Genomic DNA, 20,059 nt, shown 5'->3' with positions numbered 1-20,059 from the left:
GTTGTTTTTCTGTTACTGCAGAAGAAAATGAAAAATGGCACCACTTAAGAAGAAAGCTTCCAAATAGTAAGAAACTCATGTACCCCGAAAGATTTGTTCCTTTACAGATTCTGAGACTGTAGATACCTCAATGCTCTAGACTCCAAATCTCATCATCCTAGATATTTTAACCAAAGTCAACGATAATGAAAATTTGAAGCATCAGAGGCAATAGATTTCCTGTTCATGCTCTAAGATGTACCAGCTCAGCTCAGTGTATTTGTACAAGGATTTACATTTATTTCAAAAACATTTTTTAGAAAATGAAAGTTTGATGTAATTTAATAGCCTGAATACATGCCTATAACACAAACTCCATAAAATTCAACCAAACCTACTGCTGAGTAGACCTATATATATTTGTAGGCTCAGTTTTATTAATTTAACTGGGTTTTTTAAAAATGCTGTGTTTCCTTTCATAATGTCCATCAAACAGAATGGCATGCAGGTGTACAAATAGCAAACCGATTAGCAAAAAGAACATGCTTAATTAATCATTTAGCTTTTTTGAGGAAAATAAAACATGCTGAATGTGCTTCAGTCAAATATTCTTGTAGTCACAAATTATCTAGCTAAGCCAACCAGGAAAATGTAATGAAGATGTTATTGTTTGGTTATTATTTATCTTTATTTTTAGCTGTTTTATTGACTGCTTAATGTTTATTAGATTGAAGACACATAGAAGTCACAGTAAAAAAAAAGTATGTATACTTTTAATCAGATAATTTCAATAATTCTAGTGTTGTATAGGAAGGGTGGGTGGGAAGGAGGGAGAGAAGGAAGGAAGGAAGGAAGGAAGGAAGGAAGGAAGGAAGGAAGGAAGGAAGGAAGGAAGGGTGACAGTCAACCCATCCTCCAGTATTGTGTTGTTGATAAGACAGTTATGTCCTATCTGCTGTTTTTTTCACCGCAGAAGCAGTGTGACAGTCAATGAAAAAATAACTTGTTATTTCCTCAGCCATTTTCCTTCTCATCTTGGAATTAATCTTGTAGCTTTGCAGCACCTGTGGATGGTTATCTGGGCCAAAGGCTACCTGTAGCCTTCAGCATTTTCCAGGACACAGTCCATATGGATGTTGTGACCCTTGCTAAATTCTCCTTCTGTGGGCCTACCTACAATTTTTTTTACAGAGCCCATCATGTTGTTCTTCCCATGTAAACAGCACAGCATTCTTCTGAAAACTGGCCACACAGTTAGGGGAACATGGCTGAGCTAGGAAGGGCACTCCATCTTCTTTCACATGCAAATTGGGTGGAATGTGATTTAGAGAAGAAACTAGCAAACAAAAAGGGTAATTCCTATTCATCACATCCCCTTGGATGAATATGTTCTATATGACTGTGCGGAGTCTGGGAGACATGGGAAAGAAGGAGAGAGAATGTCTCTTTCTGTTAGGTGATTGTGAATAAATGGGAAAAATGAGTGAGTGTGCAAAAGAGTGGCAAAAAGTAATGTTGTGTGTAAATTACCATGAGAGACAAGGGACAAGCACAGCCATGGGAACAGTAGACCTGGTCCATCCATGGACTACCTCACAAGGTTGACAGGAAATAAAATGTGGGATGCTTGCCTGGAAGATCTTTTTAACTCATTCTAATCTGCAATCTGAATCTTATCCAGACTGTACGCCAAAATGTCTGTCCTTACATATGTCCAATATCAGGGATCAAATAATTTTCCCCATTTTCCCAATCCTTTCATTGGTCCCAACCAGTGGTGGGATTCAAATGTTTTTACTACTGGTTCTATGGGCGTGGCAGGGGAAGGATACTGCAAAATCTCCAGTCAAAGGTGGTATTTGCCAGTTCTCCGAACTACTCAAAATTTTTGCTACTGATTCTCTAAAACTGGTCAGAACCTGCTTAATACCACCTCTAGTCCCAATTCTTAATTGGAAAATGTTACTACAACTGTGACTATTCAACCCCCAAAGAGAGAGTGTTCTGGAGGCAAAAAGTGTCTTAGGGCATTGTCCACTCAACAGTCATGCAGCTATAGCACCTGTCTCTCCCAGGCTTATGGATGGCATAAGCTCCATGAATCCCAGTGTACGAGCTGTTTACAGGTTTAGCAGACTAATAACTCTGCACCAAAAAAACCCTGCATCTGTTTGGAATGTTATGATGGACAAATAATGCTGTGGAAAATGAGCCATTCTGTGATTAGGAGGACCTCCCTTGAATAAGGCAGATGTCTTGCATATAATGGAGAAGCAAAGGTATCTAAAACTGAGACCTCAAACCATCTGACTTTGCAATAATGTCTTACGAAAACTGTGCTAGCAATGTAATTAATTGCTTTAAAGCTGTGCAGGAAATCACAGGCATATTCATTTAATAATTGGCTTCTTCACATTTTGTTCTTAAGTCCTATATGTTTTTTCCAGAAGCTTGCTCCTGTTCAGTTCAGATAATTTAGTCTTGTAGAAGCAAACATTTAGTTAACTGCTACCAGGTGCTTTGTTGGAGGAGCACACTAAACTGACCAGGGCACCAGAAAGAAGGATAAGAAGCAATGGATGGAAGCTAATCAAGGAGAGAACCAATTACATTTCCTGATAGCGAGAACAATTAACCAATGGAATGGCTTGCCTTCAGAAGTTGTGGGTGCTCCATCACTGGAGGTTTTTAAGAAGAGATTGGACAGCCATTTGTCCAGAATGAGATAATGTCTCCTATTTGTTCAAGGGGGTTGAACTAGAATACCTCCAAGGTAATTTCTATTATTCTGATTCATGTATTAACTGAGTTAGCAGCAGGTGAGGTCAAAGCCCATTCTCACAATCAAGAATGCAGTCACATTGGAGCCAAACTTCACCTTACATTAAAGATCTCTAGCTGGAACTCTCAATGTTATTTTCTTTTTGTAAAACTATAATCACACCACCATTATTACCATGTTTCAGAGGTGGTATTCAGCAGGTTCTGACCAGTTCTGGAGAACTGGTAGCGGAAATTTTGAGTAGTTTGGAGAACCAGCAAATACCATGTCTGACTGGCTCCGCCCCCATCTCTTCTTTGCTTCCCAAGTCCCAGATGATCAGCTGGGTCTTCTTTGGTTGCACAGGAGAACGGAGCTGGAAAGGTTAGTGGGGTGGGGAGGGAATGGAGATTTTGCAGTATCCTTCCCCTGCCACGCGCACCAAACCATGCCCACCAAACCATACCAAGTGCACCAAGCCACACCCACAGAACCAGTAGCAAAACATTTTGAATCCCACCACTGCCCTGTTTGTATAGAAATAAATGGGAAATATTCTTCCTTATATATCACAGGCTGAGATTAAAATTAAGCCTCCCAAACTGGAGTTATTTTACCAAGAAAAGTTACTCTGGAAGCTCCAGGCAGCTCTAATATAAGAAATATCTTGGGATCGGATCTTTCTTATTGTCTTCAAATAATTTGTGAGGTTGGGAAAGAGGAGCAGATGTTTTTCCACTGCCTTTTTCAGAGAATATAAATAAATTAAAACTATCCTGCTAAATCAAATATAAATAATCAGATAGCCAAAGATTGGCCATAGATTAAATTCAGATGCTAAACTTCATGATGTGAGTTTGTATACCAACTGAGTTGTACCAATATCTCTGCCTGAGTTAAAGTTTGTTTTTACATGTTGCATTCAGCCATGGTTAATTGAACCATGTTCTCCTCCATACATCTGGGGTATGAATGCTTAGAACTTAATTATTAAGTTACCTTTTGTTCAGCAAAGGCTTTAGTAAGTGATGATGGAAGGAAGGCAATTTGGGGGATTTCCTTTTCCTATAATTCTTATCTCTGCTGTAGAGCAATGTAAGTTATGATGTGGGAGGCACAGATGAAAGAGGTAAAAATAATTTCCCTCTAGATTCTGCTATTAGAAAATCCACTAGACCAAAATGCACTGAGATGCTAACCTATTGGATGCATCCCATGGACTATATAGGTAGTCCTCAAGTTACAACCATTCATTTAGTGACTGCTTGAGATTATAGTGCTGCTGAAAGAGGCAACTTACAATTGATCCTCACACTTGCAGCCACATGATCAAAATTTGGGTGCTTGATAACTATCGTATTTATGAAAGTTGCAATGTCCTGAGGTCATAGGATCATTGCTTGTTCCCAGAAGCAGTCAATGGGAGAAAATAGAATCTCTCAACCATGTCCTTCACTTAATGACTGCAGCAAAAAGGTTGTAAAATGGAGTGTGACTCATTTAACAACCACCTTGCTTAGCAATGAAAGTTCTAGTTCCAATGTCATAAGTTAAGGACTTCCTATATAGACCTCCATAGCAGAAGATTAAAGGTCCATTGCAATTACAGTGTTGCAAAACTTCAGTTCTGTGAACAGGTATCCTGCTCTTTCAACGAGGCCTCTTCCTCTCACAACAGTAATGCACAAAAACAATGTGGCCTCTGTTACCAAGCTGTAGCTTTCTAAAGCTTATAAAACAAGCTAGGCTGACAACACAGAAGCAATGTGGCAATATTATAAGATGTGGCTGTGCTTTGCTAACAGCCTGTAAATATGCATGAATGGATTATTATTATTATTTTGACATTCAAAGATTCAATACATGAGCCCGAGAACTCATTTGAGCATCACATTTACTGCTTCACTCATCACGACCAAATGAGAAGATGCTGGTAAGCAAAATATTTTACCTGCTGTTGTTGGGCGGGGGGAGGGGAGAGAGAATAGGCTACAGTCCTAGATATTTCATTGCTTAAATACGACAAACTCATTCTGGCTAGACTGAATTCCTGCTATCTTATAATTTTTTTTCTGATTTTGTTTATACTCATAACAAAGGATGCTTAGCCAAAGAGGGCTGGTGCATCCCTCTTTTTTATTTTTTTTCTCCCAACTTCATATCATTTGTTTGCTATTAAAACAGCAATTCAGACAGGACAGCCATTTGGCAAGAACACCCCTGAAGCACTCACTGTTCCATTATTCCTTGCATGGAAAACATTTCTTTAATTTATTTCAGTAGAGTCAGTCATTTCTATTCTAACTCTGCTATGGCTATTTCCAAACAAACCTACAGAAAATCATCCCACTGAATGTTTTTAACTGGTACAATTTCCAAATTCTATCTTGAATTTACTTAGAGAATGGGCTGTTTCTGTTCCCACCCACCCAAGTTCCTTGCTTGTCTTAGAAGCAGGAGGAGGTCACACCATTTCCTCTGTCCCTATTTACTACGGATCATTTTAGCTCTTGCTTAAAAGAAGAGACAACAGCAGCCAAGGAAATTAGAACATTAGCAGAGGCAAGCAAAAATGACACAGTAGCATTTTTGCTTCCTTGATGTGCTAGCCATTCATTCATATAAGATGAGAACTAACAGCTTCTTCACCTCCCTGTGGGCTCCCTCTTTATTTTATTTCTACCTTGAGATAAATGCCTTGGGAAAAAAAGGGTATTATTTTACCCTATATTACTTTAAGAGCCATTTTGAGTAATCCATCTTAACTCAGGGTTATCTTTTTGGGTGGATTCAATCACCACAGAGAAATTCCAAATATTTCAAACTGCCACTGCATAATCTAAAAAAGAAAGGCACAATTCAGTTCAACCTTGTACTTGATCAGAGTCAACAACACAGCTGTTTCTTGCAGGACCGTCCCCATATTATTCTCTCTCAAATTAATGACATTGTCTTGGATCACATAATAATGCATAGGAATGTGACAGGTGAAGTCTTTATTAAAATAGTCTAAACTGAAAACAATGTAAAAATAAATTAGACCAAAAACCAAAGAGGCATTGTATCAAATCTGCACTGCACCTATTAAATAATGTAATTATGTTAACTGCAGTTTATGAGTGATTGACAGCATTATGTGTACCAAATCCCTTTTATACACAGTGGTTCACAATTTTGGGCATTAAGTTTGTTTGTTTTTTAAAAAAAATACCAACATAACAGATATACAAGGCTGGTCTCATTCTAACCCAGTAAATATTAACTTTGGCAATTGAGTATTGAAATTCAATAACAAATGTTACCTAAATTGTATTAAATGAGCCAGTAGTATGAAGATAAACAATGTAATTGCATAAACAGATATACTTCTGGTTGTTTTATTTTAGCTCCATTTATAATGTACAAGTAATGAATGTCTCAGCCATCTGTAGAGAGGCTTAAGATAAATTTTGAAGATAAAATTGGAGGTGGACTCCTAACAATGGTGTTATGAACTTTTTGAGGAAAGGTAAGATGTAAAAGATAAACACATCCCTAATAAATGTCCCAAAGATGCTTTTTTCAAGAGGCAACTAGAATTTCTTGTTTTTCTTTGAAGACGTTTTGCTTCTCATCCAAGAAGTGAAATTATCTTCAAAGAAAAACAAGAAAGTCCAGTTGCCTCTTGAAAAAAGCACCTTTTGGACAACTGTGATCTGGATGCCTGAGAATCTCCATTGACGTCAACAATAAATAATAAAGAATGCTATAAGGAGGGAAATGGCCTTTGCAGAACTATAGTTTTTTTCTCAATGCTATGTATATTATTTCATTATTATTTCTTTTTATCAGCTTTGTCTAGAAACCTAAAGTGGTCCAGGCTAGACACCGGGCACAAGAACGTAAGAGACAGTGAATTCAAGTCTACCTTAGCCATGGAAGCGAGCTGGGTGATCTTGGCCCAGTCATTCTCTCTCAGCCCAACCCACAGGGTTATTGTTGTGAGGAAAATAGAAGAAAAGTGTATCAGATATGTTCAACGCCTTCAGTTACTTATAAAAATAAATAAATGTACCCTCCATATATTGACTAAATTCATCTCCACATATCTTCTGGCCACTAGGTCAGGGAAGGCACAATAAAATACACAAACTATTTTCTTTTTTTCATTCCTCCCAGAATGTCAAAGAGTAGATGTGGGGGTTTGCTCATTTTATATATTTATATGTCCCATAGCATTATCAGCTAAGTTGTAATTAATGAGAATTGCTAGATTAATGTAGTAATATGATTCCCAGAAATGATAAAAACCAATGACCACAAACTAATTTCTGGAGAAAGCATGATTTGCCTTCTGCTGCTTCAAACCAATAAGTGCTCCAGATGGTAGCAATTCCAGAATCCCATTCAATAACAGGCCACTCACATAAAAGAAAAAAAAAACTGGCACAGACAGTTTATAAAGACCTCAATCTGAAAAAAAAATTCAATTCTCAGGCAATAGGGCCTTGTGGTGTTCAGGAAGGTTACACAATGACATTTCTTAATTATTAAAATTTTCCCATAAGTTATAAACTGGGAGATTCCCTTGAGCACTTACATAATGTTTCACTTGGGGAAGGGTTCAGAAAAACACTGACATTTTCCACATCAAGAAAATGGCCAGCAATAGGGCCCCCTAGAAATACTTATCAGGGCCCTCTCCAGCTGTTGGGAAGATAGTCAATGATGAGCAGACAATGGCAGTTGTTGTCAGCCAAAAATTATAATGGTGACTGAACGTGGAGGACAGCAAAGAAAGGGACAGTCCCTTGACTCTGGCATTTTCCTACCTGAATTAGGCCAGGTCTTACTATATATAATGGAAAATCTGGCTCTCAGGATAAAGTAGTATCATGCAGACCTAGTTATTAATCTCAGAAGCCAATTTTTTGCTAACTGCACTTTTCGAAGTTTTATTAAAAACATTTCTTTACAATGAACTACAATAGCACTGCATTTTTTAGGAGACAGGAATTATCAAAAAGATGCATGCAGTACTGATTCAGGAACAGAGAAATGAGGAATCTCTGCAGTCAAAGGATAAAGAGCTATCAAAGTGTAAATGTGAGCTAAAAAGATAAGGAATGCTCAAATGAATGGGGATCAAAGCAACGTCTGTGTCTATTGTCATGAAAGCACATTTTTGTGATCCAGGAAAAAAAAGTGATAGGACAGTGTTTTTTAAAAAAATGCTTAAAGCCAGCACTGTTTAGAGAAAGGATCAGCCATTGATTTAAATGTTAATATTCCTTTCATGAAGTACTTCCAGTTTCAATCATATTACATCGCAAATGAAGAGGGACCCATAAAACTAATTCCTGGCTCACCAAGAGACCTTTGTATTACCTCATATTTTAGGTGTTCTGGGAAATACCTGGACAGCTGAATTTATAAACTGAATCAGATGCACACTTGGGATTCATAAAATGGAACTGAAGCTATTTGCCATGTATTGTAGCTGTTGGTTGATGCAGTTTGGGGTTGAGAATTCCCAGCCAATGTATTTGGAGAGCACCATATTAAGAAGAACAGGTTGTGTCCAATTCTAAGAAGCAATACAGTCAGTGGTACAGTATATTGGGCTAGTTATGGTTCATACGCCTTCCAATTAATTTCTCTTGGTAGTTTCATAAATACAAGTAGGGAAAGAAGAAACAATTCTATTTTATGACAGAAAGAGTCATATTTCTCTGATACACAAAATGTGTCCTCTGGCCCTCTCCCTCTGAAACTAGAAGTATTCTGCACTTTCTCTGTGTTAGCCATGATACTGAATGATAATGAATGAATAAGGATCTACTTCTCTTTGGAAATATTTAAAAATTGAGCTAGAAATTTAGGACAGAGTATGGGACAATAAAGGCACAATGACCTACCTTCTCATTGTGCCAGCAGTATCTTGTTAAGATATGCTTAAGACAAGGAGAAGGAAAAAGGAGAAAGGAGTGCTAGGTATATTTGTTGCCTTGAGGTATTTATAAAATTTAATAAAGATGGCATACAAATAAATAACAAAATAAAATATATTAGAAAGATATAAATTATATTTGAAAGCATGGAGGTACATGTAGAAGGTCTCGAGATTCACTTATTTAACTAATACTTACCCTGTTCCTGAGAAATCCTAAATTCTGTCTTCATTACACCTCTATCCAATATGTTGATTTATTATTGAATAGATAGCTGAATATTTTTCTCCTGTCTTGATTAAAGTAGTTTGTGAGTATAAATAAATTGAATGCCAAGTATCCAATAAACTGATTGGACACAAATATATATATATAATATATATATATATATATATATATATATATATATATATATATATATATATATATGGCATTCAGCTTTGTTTGGTATTTCCCATGTCATTGTAGTTTCAGCAGAATCTCATCTGCCATCATCAGGCTTCTGTATAGTGTTCAGCCTGATGATGGCAGATGAGATTCTGCCGAAGCGTTGCTACAACTTTAAAAGCACAACTACAATGACGTGGGAAAATACCCGAACAAAGCTGAATGCCATACATGTAAGTACCTGCGAAAACTCAAGAAAACAAATATATGTGTGTGTGTGTGTGTGTGTGTGTGTGTGTGTGTGTGTGTGTGTGTTTGCGGATATTTGTATGTGGATCTTTGGTTATTCGGGTTATCTCCCGTGTAAAATTGGAAGTATTTTGGTGACGTTTCGATGAAATCTCATTCATCATCTTCAGGCTTGTGTCTTCAGCTTTGTGCTTCTTGGAGTAATGTGACCTTGCAGCTGCTTCTTCCTTTTAACTGCCAGTGGGAGTACGACTTGACTGGGTGGGGACTTGGCTGTGTTCTGATTGGGTGGGGGTGTGTTCTCGTTGGTTGGGGGCCTGGCTGTGATCTGATTGGTTGGGGGTTGGCAAACAATGAGAACACCCCCACCCAATCAGATCACAGCCAGGCCCCCAGCCAATCAGAACACACCCCACCCAATCAGAACACAGCCAAGCCCCCACCCAGTCAACTCACACTCCCACTGGAAGTTAAAAGAAAGAAGCAGCTGCAAGCTCACAAGAAGCACAAAGCCGAAGATACAAGCCTGAAGATGACGAATGAGATTTCGTGGAAACGTCACCAAAATACTTCCAATTTTACGTGGGAGAAAACCTGGGAGAATATAACCAAAGATCCATATATATATATAGAGAGAGAGAGAGAATATATATATATATATATATATATATATATATATATATATATATATATATATATATATATATATATATATATATATTCTATTGCATAGAAAACACTAGATTCAGTAGCTCCTATTTTCCTTTGTTTCTTCTGGAAATGAGTTTTTTTTTCCCTTGAGAAATACCTTATCTATGCTTTACCTCAGTTCAATATAAAATTAACATCTTTCTCCATAAAAATAGGAGTAGGCAGACAGGCATTTCTTCTAGATGTTTCAAATATCATATTCTATAAGCCCAAATAACTGGGCCAAATATTTCCGAAAACTGTAATTTAATACATCTAAAGATGACTAGTGTGCAAATCCCTCAAAAATGTGACAGGTCTGTTCTTCTGATGCCACAACATAATCTTTCAACGTAATGTTGTTGAACTAATACTGTGAGCAGCTTTCTTTGATCAATCAACAAACAGCATGGCTACTCCTACCTCAGCAAGAAATGCCATTATCAAATAATACCTGGAAGAAATCTAAGGAGAAGGTATGTAAATCTTTATAGTGACAGGACTTGAGTCTGCATTTCGGATGTCTTTCACTGATGGTATGGCAAAGACCCTGCATGTCTCACCCACTTTTCAAAAATAACACTTCTGTCTGCACTTATTTGTCTTCTCTCTGGCTGTCTACCTGACATTACTGTCCTAAAACATCTCAATGTGAGTATTTCAAAACTCTTTTTTAAAAAGAACAAAATAAATGTGAGATTTTAATCCAGTTGTGTCCTTTTCACAAAACTTCTTTAGTACTGGGTGTGGGCAGGCAATTAATGGCATTTCCTCCTTCTCAAGGAGGAATTAAGGAGAAACTTCCTAACAGTGAGGACAGTTAGCTAGTGAAACAGCTTGCCATCAGAAGTTGCGAATGCTCCATCACTGGAGATTTTTAAGAAGAGACTTGACAGTCACTTGTCTGAGATGGTATAAGATCTGCTTGGGGGGTGGGGGTTGTGTTATAAGACCTCTAAGGTCTCTTCCAGCTCTATTCTAACTGATTTCTCTCTTTCCCCTCCCCAGCCACTTCCTCCCTGCTTGTTATTCTGTTTATTCCAAATGTGTTACTCCAATTTTCTACACTAGATCTTGGGTGGGAACTTATGTTTTAGTAGGTAAAGGAAGGACCAAGAAAGCCATTCCTACCTATAAACAGATGTGTCTAGAGAATTAGAAATCTTTTCCATTCGATCCCGAGGACCTCATATTTGTTTCTTTGCATAGGAAACTGCCTCATTACCTTCCCTGTTTTCTGCACTGAAGGGAAACATTACACACGGCCAATAAAGAATGCAGTTATGGCTTGTGCATGATTTAATCTTAACTTTTCAATTCAGCATAACTATTTTATTGTTGCTGTTTATAGACCCAACCCTGGCTGCAGTTGACATTACATCTCTGCAAGTTTCTTGGCAACATATCTAGATGTGCTTTCCCATTGCCACTTCCTATGGCTGAGAGAAACTGACTGGCACAAAATTATCTTGAAGTAGGATTAGAACTCACATCTCTCAGCTTTTAGTCTAATGCCTTTACACCAAACTGGCTTTCACATTTGATTACCACGTCTGTACTGCCCAAAGTCAGTCCTTACCTTTCCATGACTGAAGCTACGTTAGAACTGTTGGAAGAAATGTCCATCTGAGTTAATTCCAGGTGGGGAGAAAGACACTGGAAATATGGAGACTGCTTGGAAGGATGGTTTAATGGAACAGAACCATTAAGCACATGGTCCTGGTGTAGCTGAACACATGGTGCGGAAAGTGAGATATACTATATTTATACCCTCCCTTTGGCCTTCCCCTAGAGCTTACTGTTCCTGTGCAAGAAATGTATCCTATTGGTTGTCAGACTCCCAGGGAATTATGCAGGGCTCCAGCTAACCTTGTAGGCTGTCTGTGTCCCAGACTTGGTTGAATCTTGCTGGGTGATCATGTAATGAAGAGGCTTGTTGGGCAATTGAAAATTAAAAGGGTGTTGGGCAATTCCTATTATGGCTTAATGACTTTGTCCTGGTTTGGATCTTGAGTGAGGGCTAATCCTATCATCCTGGAGCTTTTCTTGTAGATAAGATGGCCAAGTCTTTCTGGGGCTATTAACAAAGGTGGAGGGCTGCTTTCCAAAAGCATCTTTCTCCTTTTCTCATCCAGGGAGGTATAATATTCTGCCTTTTTAACATTTCCTAGAATATTTCATTCTTCTAGAAGAGGGGTGGGTGCTAACAGAACTAATACAAGTGTTAAGATTCTAGCTCCTTTTGTCCCCATCATTTTTAATTGGCCCTGTTCCCTGTGATATCATTGCATCATGCTACATGATCCCCAGCCTATAGAGTCCAAATAGTAATAATTTGAAAAATTTAGCTGCTAGTTCTGCAGAAGTAGAGCACCTCTGTAATATATACATATTTGACTCAATTATTTCAGGCAGAAATAGGGAAAGCACATTATGAGACAAGATCAATTATGATGGTCCATGTTTATATAATACATCAGTTTTCAGAGTGCTTTGTAAATATCATAATATTTATTCAATTCTATAAAATTAGTCAGACTTATTATTCTCACACTGCTGAGACTGAGATAGTAACTTGCAAACTGTAAGATAAAATGAGATCATAAAGCTGAAGACAGAAGTAAAATAAAAAAAATTAAAAAAATATTGTTCGTGTTCATCCCAACTATTTAAAATCAAGAAACTAAATGTTAAAATTTAATGAAAGAATAAAATGCAATCTTCCAAAATAATCTGAATATTGTTCCATTAGCTAAACTTCAACAGTTGGATTCTTATAAGTAGTATATAAAATCCTCTCATTCCAAAAAGTAAAAAGAAAGAAAAATTTTACATTCTACAAATTTCTGTACTTTTCAGGAATTTTCTTTATTTTTCCTTCTAATTTTTTTTCATACAAAAATAAGCTTTTTCCCTCTTCAGTTTGTATTTTTATTTTCTTTGACAGCAAGTTAACCAATGCAAAATACTGAATTCTGAAGCAGTACAAAATGGGATGATGTTCTCATCTAATTCTCATATTATTCAAAGTATGTGGAGAATTTCCATTAATATTATACATGTAGACCAGTGACATACGAATTTGGCAGTTGTTAAAGCACCTGCATTTTGTGCTATATAACTATATAGATTTTTAAGAAGGAAGGAATATTCTTTCCTGATAAAGAATATTTATTTTGGTAGTTCAGGATGGTATTAGAGCAGTTTATTTCCAATTATTTATAACAAGCAAAGAGTATTTCCCGCCCCCCTCAGGAAACAGTAAATATAGAATGAAATATACAAGTAGAAAAAAAGTGAAGAAATAAAAAATTATGTTGCAGAATTTTCTCTATAGATCAAGTGTACCTAAGAAATTAAGAGGTTCTATCCAATGGACATCTAACTCTACTAATATGAATAAAATTTCAGATAGGCCTTTTCATCAATTCATTCATCAAGTTGAATGTTCTGGCAATGTTCTCTCTTGATTACACAATGCTCATTTTATTTTATTCCCTGACCAAGATTTACCCTGATTCAGTTTTACCATGATTCTTTCTGCACTACAAAATAGCTTTTCTTTTTTAAACTGCCCGAGAACTATATAAGCTTTTTTGAACTTTCTCCTACCTTTCAGAGTCTTGTGGGCTCATGTGATCTATTCAGACATTGGTAGATACCAGGTGTGATATCTGTATCTCAGTAGGGAAAGTAGAAAATATTGACAATAGTATTTTGCAGCTAGTTAGGATCCTGAAAATAATCTTCCAGTGAGGACCATATGTTTCCTCAACCAACAAGCACAGCACTAGAAATGAGGACAGGATAATTATCTCAGCAAGATGCTATATTAAGTTATGTTAAGGAATAATAAGCTTACATGCTTCTTTAGTCATTTAATAATTGGGTATACAGATGGGTGCTAGAGTTATGCAATTCAGCCCCACTCTCAACACATATGCCTATATTTTCAGGAAAAGCTGTTCAGATTTTCTCTGTCAATATGAAGAAAGTTATTTATCTTTCTAATCTGTACTTAATTTCACCGCTTCAATTCCATAAATATTTTGAGAGACAGGGCAAGGGAACAGTCAGATAAGAGAAGGCATAGCTAGATATTGGGCAGAGAAAGAAACTCAGACAGACCCCGTCCCTGGTTTCTTGGGCAGTAAAAAATATGGCAGATTATTTGTATTTTCAGACTTACAAGATTCTCTTAATGTACCTTTACAATAAAGTAGAATTAGCTTATCTGATTGTGTTTCCTGTCTGGTCTGTTTTGTAAGGCTGAAAATATATTTCTGGTGTGATCACATAATAGATTCTGTTTTCTCGCTAGTAAGCATGTCTTCTGTATTGATTAATTGCTCTCTGGATTTAGCTTGGCAATATTGCACATGATGGATGGGGTTTCATTAGGTAACATCAAAAGATGCAGGCATGTGGATTTCAGGGTTAGAGCATCATTTAAGTTATATGAGACCTCTTCTTGAGCAGAATATCAATAAGGCATCTCCTCAAGTCTGGGTCATCATCTGTCTCAAGCAATTTTGTCCCAATTAAATCTGAATTAAACAATTAAACCTGATTAGTGAGAGTCTAGGAAGCCACATGTGTTGTGGTCTATGTATTCGTTTAGTTTCTAACACAGCTAATAATTGGAATGGCAGGAATTCTTAAATTAGTTTCTCTTTCTGGGCTTGATGATCTGCATGCTATTTTAGTGTTTGGTAATAGACCTTTAATTATTCCTTTTCTATTACAAAACACAAATTCTGCTTTGCATCCCTTAATTGTTACCCTAGTTCAGTGTTCTATGCTGTGCTTTCAAGAAGATAAGTGAGCTCTGCATGAATTACATCTACTGAAATTGTAGCAGTATTTAAAGTGGGGTTGATTCAATGGATGAAACTGTCCATTTGTTTCAGTATTTGGAATTTATCCCCTGCCTTCAAAAACAATTGCTAGAATTGCTTTTAAAGTAGTGTTAGAAGTGGAGTAGCTCAATTAAAACTTCAAAGACATGGCCAGGTGCTGACTGTAGAACAGATCATAAACTGCTGGTGTGCAAGTTCCAAGGTAAAAAAGAGGAAGAAAAAAAGCCAGTCCATTTCCACAATATGACCTTGAACATATACCCATCATTTTTAATGACAGCATCAGAAGTCCTGAACCTTTGATTGACAAGCAGAAGAGCTATAGAATGAAGTTAAAGAAGTTGTTAAGGATGCATCTGAAAATAAATTGCCAAAAATAAAGAACCCGAATAAAGCAAACTGGATATCAGAAGAAATAATGAACATGTCTGAAAAAAGAAGAAAAGACAAAAAAGACACAAATCTAAAAAAGGAACTGAAAAAATAATTTCAGAAAGCTATTATGAGACAAGAAGCAATATTACAACATCATAAAAATCATTAAAGATAGATCCTGCCTTGTAAAATCACCCGTCAATGCTAAAGGAGTAAGCAGTAGAGAAATACTGTACAGACTAGCACTTGGCAGTGCAACCATGAAGGCCTTGGAAAAGATATTTGATTGCCCTGATGTGTCTCTACCTCAAAAATCATAGTCCAAGCCCTGGTATTCCCTGTGATGATCTATGGAAGTGAAAATTGGTCTTTGAAGAAGCAGGAAGGAAAGATTATTTATGTATGTGAAACTTTCTCTCAGAAAAGACCCCTGACAATACTGTGAACACCTAAGAAAACAAGCAAAATGATTTTTAAATAAATGAATTCAGAGCGAAAACTCTGAATTCATTTATTTAATAATCATTTTGCTTGTTTTTGCTTGTTTCACAGTATTGTCATGAGTCTTCTCTAAGAGAAAAGTTCAAATACATAAATATCCTTTCCTTCCTGCTTCTTCAAAGTGCACAAATATAATATATGTGTACTTATAAAATGGATGTGAAAAAGGTGATTTATTTTTAGTGAAATTAAGCCAGAAGTGAAAGCTATAGAAGCATTACATACCAAAGTATGACATGTCTATCTACCATTTTTGCAAGTTTCTGAAACAATCGTTACCTTCATTTTCTCTAAAATTTTCCTAAATAAGATAGCTAATTGCAGGATACACTGTAGAGCAGTGTGTCAAACTCCCAGCCCATAGGCTCGATGTGTCACGTGCTGACCACACCCACGCCCAGTTTAGCAAAGAGGGGAAAAGTCTTCATACATCATGTGATGCAGCCATGATGATGTGAGTTTGACACCTTGCTGTAGAGATATCATTAACATATGAACATGAATGTTCGCCTGGAAATCAATCAATGTGGGTTATTTTAGAATACAATCTTATATTCATTACCAGGGAGAAAATCCATTCAGTGTAACTTATTTCAAGTGTAGCTTATTTCTGAGCAAATACATATAGGTTTCTACTTCAGATAATTGGTTTAGATAATTTGCTATCCATGCCTGGATTCAGATTACCAATATTTGCATAGCAAAGCTGTTAAGGAAAACCCAACCCATTGCTTTGTACAATAATCAAGAAGCTGGATATTTCAATCTTTTCCAGAATGACACCTTCCAACTATATTAGAAATTTAACCCCAGAAATCCCAGTGTGATGGCCAAAGTTGACTGGGACATCTGGTGACTGCAGTTCTAATTTATTTGGAGATTAGTGATTGGGAAAGGCTTTATTAATGATACCTACAGTTATTTAAAGAGATCAGATCTATTAACTTCCAAGTCAATAAGTTTTGGATGAGTTTAAATAATCATTTGGTAAAATATGGAATAAAATTAAACTCCATAATAGATTTATTTTTTTCAATTAGCCAATTCCTCGACAAGTCTTATGTTACAGTAATTTAAAAAATTGAAATAATATATATGATTTATGAATGATTTGTAAATTCATTAATGTGTGAATTGTGAACATGATTTAATTAAAGAACTAATCCAAGAGCAAATAGGGTGTTCAAGTAAATGTGAATTACTCATCAAACGAAATAAATCTTCATGTTCTAATTTGCAAACTGAAAAATGCTTTTACTTGAGTTCATGATTCATAAAGGAGCAAACTGCTAAATTAGTAATAGTGACCCCCAATGGAAAAATGACAGTATTTTATATTTTATTTTTTCCAAGAATTTCACTTTATTGATACTTGTGTATATTCCATTTTTGTTATATGCCTCATAGATATTTCAGTGGTATAGACTATTTTATGTCAATTGAATCAACACCTGTAACTGGTCAGTTTCCATTTTTAAATGTCTTTCCTTTGATTCCACATATCTGTAATATATAGAATAGCAGTCCAATGATAGCAACAGCACAATCAAAATCATGTTTAAAGTTTCTTTAGTTCAGGGGGCTAATTGAAATAAATAACTACTCAGGTAGGTACATAACTACATATAGGAAAAATAATTGAAAGACTGAAGATGTAGAGAGGAGGGTAGATCACTATATCATGTTTTCAACTAAAACTCATATAGAATACCTTAATTGGCAATCTCTATTCACTGGATGCAATACTGTTGAAGACCATTACAACATATTTTTACCTGAAATCAAAAGAGTCATCAAACTATATGTACCAGCAACAACTCCCAAAACAAAAACAAAAAAACAGATTCCCATAACAATAAGGAAACTTCAATCCAAAAAGAGATCATTCTGGCAGAAAAACAAATCTGGTCACCTTGCCAATTTCAAAAGCTGATACAAAAATTTATGCCACCAGATAAAGACTGAATGCACCAATTATCACATTAAACAAGAAGAAAACCTTCTACGCACCAATTCCACCCGCACATTTTACAATTTTGTAAACAACAAACTAAAAGACTCAGGTCCATCCCACCCCGATAGGACCTAATGGTAAAGACTGCAACGACGACACCATTAAAGCCAACATCTTTAACGCATTCTTTGGCTCAGTATTTGTAAACAGCAATGGATCATGTCCAGTATTTCCTAACCAAACCACAGAAAACTACAATGATCTAATATATATCAATTTTACAGAAGACAATGTTGAAAAAGCACTACACAATCTAAAACCATTTCTATCTATTGGACCAGATGGAATATGCGCCTACTTCTTAAAGAGCTATCCACTGCCATAGCAGAACCTCTAAGCATAATCTTTGAAAAATCTTTCAGGACCAGCTCCTTGCCTAACCTATGGTCACAAGCCACAGTCATCCCCATCTTCAAAAAGGGAGACCCCAGCCTAGTTGAAAATTACAGACCAATCTCCTTATGCTGCATCACCTGTATAGTCATGGAATCAATTATTAACCAATCCATTATTCTCCACTTAGAGACAAACAACCTACTCTCTAATAAACAATTTGATTTCAGAAAAAAACTATCCTGTAATCTGCAACTCTTACACTGCAAAAACATATGGACTACACAACTTGATCAGGGCAAAACAATAGACACAATCTACATAGACTTCTGTAAAGCCTTTGATTCAGTGGTACACGACAAACTACTCCTAAAACTAAAACTAAAATCTTATGGTATCTCTGGATAGAAGCATTCCTGTCAAACAGACAACAAATGGTCAAAATTGGAAGTGTCCTATTTAATTCTGTACCTGTCAACAGTGGTGTCCCCCAAGGCAGTGTTTTAGGACCAACTCTCTTCATACTCTATATAAATGACCTCTGTGATCATATTAAGAGCAACTGTGTTCTCTTTGCTGATGATGTAAAGCTGTTCAATACCACAGACAATACTGCTACCCTTCAAAACGATCTTGACTATGTATCAGAATGGTCAAACAAATGGCAACTTCAAATCTCAACAAATAAATGATCTGTCTTACATATTGGCAAAAAACATCAGAAATAAAATACAAGCTGAATAGTCAAGACCTTGTTGATGATCCAAACTCTGTAACGGACCTTGGAGTACTCATCTCTAATGATCTAAGTGCTAGAGCCCACTGTAACTACATAGCCAAAAAGGCATTAAGAGTCGTTTACCTAATTCTACATAGCTTTTTCTCTGGTAATATCACACTACTAACTAGAGCATACAAAACATTTGGTAGACCAATACTCAAATACAGCTCATCAGTCTGGAACCCACATTACGTATCTGATATTAGCACAGTGGAGAAAGTCCAGAAATATTTCACAAGAAGAGTTCTCCAATCATCTACTCATTGTAGAATACCTTATGCCACCAGACTTGAAACTCTAGACCTAGAAAACCTAGAACTACGTCGCCTCCGGACTGATCTAAATATAGTATATAAAATCATACATTGCAATGACTTACCTGTCAATGAATACTTCAGCTTCAGCCATAACAACACAAGAGCACACAATAGGCACAAACTCAAGGTTAACCGCACCAAACTTGATTGTAGGAAATACGACTTCAGCAACAGATGTCAATGTCTGGAATACTCTACCTGACTCTATGGTTTCTTCCCCAAACCCCAAAAATTTTAACCTTAGGCTGTCTACTATTGACCTCACCCCTTTCCTAAGAGGTCTGTAGGGGGCATGCATAAGCGCACCAATGTGCCTACTGTCCCTGTCCTGTTGTTTCTTTTATTTTTCTTATATTTACCCATTTCATGTATTCATAACTATGTATATACTTATACCTATTATCTTGTAAGCAATTGAGAAATCAAATAAATAAATATCATATTATGAGTTTCTACTAAAGTAAACAAATCACATTGTAACTTAGCAACAACACAGTAAACTTTATGTACCACATTTGATAGCAAAACGTTTGTTTTTAGCCATATGACTATAACATAGTTCATTCCTTACTTTGCAATGTTTATCACATCTTATCTGTTTTGTTTCTGATCAAGCAATTACTATCAAATGAACACATCTGTATATTTCCTTAAGTATTTCAAATTTTTAGTACATGTATAAATAGTAAAGCAAATATATAAAAAAGAAGCATTAATGGAATTAAAAGTATCATAATGGGGACTGAGCCTTTTTTTAAATAGAAAGATTTCTTTGGGAACTTGAGCAATCACGATAATGATTTCTTAAACATTATTAAGTACTTAAATAAAGGGATTAGAGTTGGGAAGACATTCAAAAACTGCTGAATATAATACCAAATTA

This window comes from Pseudonaja textilis, chromosome 1 (genome assembly GCF_049901715.1).
Source record: "Pseudonaja textilis isolate UNSWEBS1 chromosome 1, rPseTex1.2, whole genome shotgun sequence".
NCBI classification, from domain to species: Eukaryota; Metazoa; Chordata; class Lepidosauria; order Squamata; family Elapidae; genus Pseudonaja; species Pseudonaja textilis.
This window is presented reverse-complemented; position numbering follows the sequence as displayed.